Source organism: Prunus avium, unplaced genomic scaffold (assembly GCF_965620075.1).
Source record: "Prunus avium unplaced genomic scaffold, drPruAviu1.hap1.1 HAP1_SCAFFOLD_23, whole genome shotgun sequence".
NCBI classification, from domain to species: Eukaryota; Viridiplantae; Streptophyta; class Magnoliopsida; order Rosales; family Rosaceae; genus Prunus; species Prunus avium.
In genome coordinates, this window is record NW_028276882.1 from 380,001 (window position 1) to 382,500 (window position 2,500).

A 2,500-nucleotide genomic window follows, 5' to 3' on the forward strand; every position below is an offset into this window, starting at 1 on the left:
TGCCGGCAGCGTGCGCACAGCATGCCGGCAGCGTGCGCGCACCATGCCGGCAGCGTGCGCGCAGCTTGCGCGCAGCGTGCTGATTCTGTCGACAGTGAGGCTAGCGAAACTTGTCCTGCCATGGCGTGCGCGCAGCCTGTGCGCGCAGCTTGCGCATCTGTCGACAGTGAGGCTAGCGAACTTGTCCTGCCATGGCATGCGCTGTGCGCAGCCTGTGCGCAGCGTGCGCGCAGCTTGCGCATCTGTCGACAGTGAGGCTAGCGAAACTTGTCCTGCCATGGCATGCGCGGCGCCTGCGCGCAGCCTGCGCGCAGCATGCGCACAACATGCGCACAGGCTGTGCGCAGCGTGCGCGGAGCTTGCGCGCAGCTTGCGCATCTGTCGACAGTGAGGCTAGCGAAACTTGTCCTGCCATGGCATGCGCGCAGCGTGCGCGCAGTCTGTGCGCAGCATGCGCGCAGCCTGTGCGCAGCGTGCGCGCAGCTTGCGCATCTGTCGACAGTGAGGCTAGCGAAACTTGTCCTGCCATGGCATGCGCGCAGTCTGCGCGCAGCATGCGCGCAGCCTGCGCGCAGCATGTGCGCAGCATGCCGGCAGCATGGTTCCAGGTTTTTTCAAATGTCGACAGAATTTTTCAAATCTTGTCAAACCCCGTTTTTATTGAAATTTCCTCGCACAATAAGCTCCCCATAAGTAGTCTATGATTTTTAGGACCTTCTCCAACTTACAAAACTAAAAAATTCCTCCCGGATTTGTTTTAATGATTTTTTCAATTTTACGACTTCTAAAAATAATAAAAAATACTTCCCGACTTCAAAAATTTATGAAACTTTTTCCCATCATAGATTGCATGTTTCTTAGTATCCCTGCAAAAAATCACGTCCAAATACCTTGTATTGAATTATTTAGAGCCCATTATGACTCCTCGCGCATAGGTGATGTCTCTTCCTGTCAAAGGGCTAAATGCATAAAATGCTATATAGGGGGGTGTGTGTTGCCTGCATATGCATGGCAGCCCATGCCTTCCTAGCTGCAGCCCCCTTCCCCCACGCCACACCCATGTCATGTTGCCTCGATATGTTGCCTCGGTATTATGGGTTTGGTGTCGGGGTCGGGGGGCTGCCACCCATGGCGGTGGTGGCCGGAATCCGGCCGCCGCCACCACGCCGCCGCCATGGGTGAGGGAGGAAAAAAAAGGCGTGGAAAGTTGCGAAATGGGGTTGTCTAGGCTTTTTTTTGGCATGGGAGAGCATGGAGTGCTAGGAACTCCTTCTCAAATGCACGGGCATGTCGACCACAACCTCATTTCGCAACAACAACCACTCGTGTGGGGTGGCGGTGGGTGGATAGTCGCGGATTGGGGCTTGCCAAGCCAATGTTTTCAAAAAATTTCATCAAAATTAAAAACAAATGTTTTGTTGCCTTCGGATTTGTGGGCGAGCGGCGAGTCGGAGTGGAGCCGGTAAAGTTTAACCTCGGTGTGCACGGTTGTTTTTAGAAACTCAATCCAATGCCGGGGACGTTGAAAGTGACGCTCTTATGAGTTGCAAACCCGCAAGATTTAAAGAACCTTTTCAAAACAATTTCAAACCAACAAGATTTAAAAACAGAAATTTTCATCAAAATGAAAAACAAATGTTTTGTTGCCTTCGGACTAGTGGGCGAGCGGCGAGTCGGAGTGGAGCCGGTAAAGTTTAACCTCGGTGTGCACGGTTGTTTTTAGAAACTCAATCCAATGCCGGGGACGTTGAAAGTGACGCTCTTATGAGTTGCAAACCCACTAGATTTAAAGAACCTTTTCAAAACAATTTCAAACCAACAAAATTAAAAACAAATGTTTCGTTGCAAACAAATTGTGGGCGAGCGGCGAGTCGGAGTGGAGCCGGTAAAGTTTAACCTCGGTGTGCACGGTTGTTTTTAGAAACTCAATCCAATACCGGGGACGTTGAAAGTGACGCTCTTATGAGTTGCAAACCCACAAGATTTTAAAAACTTTTTGAAAATGTTTCTTCTAAATGACACATTTTGATCCTTGGCAAGTGCTCAATCCGTAACTATCCAATCACCGCCACACCACACCGGTCGGGAGTGTGTGAATGGTGTGCTTCCCGGGGTTGGCATAGATAATCTTTCGCATCGACAATCTTTTGCATGCGAGGGAATGTCTATGCCAACCCCGGGAAGCACACCATTCACCCACTAGTTGTGGGCGACGATGGGTTGGCTTCAAATGAATTTTTGCTTGGGGTTGTCCTCGGTATGCTTTTGTGTTGGGAGTACGGCCACCAAACCTTCTCAATGCACGGGTATGTCGAGGATGGCTTTCGGCGGGGTTGATGAAGAAGCTACCCAATTCTCGGCCACACGAACACATGGTGACGATGCGTTGGCTTCAAGTGAGCTTTAGCTTGGGGTTGTCTTCGGTATGCTTTTGTGTTGGGAGTACGGCCACCAAACCTTCTCAATGCACGGGTATGTCGAGGATGGCTTTCGGCGGAGT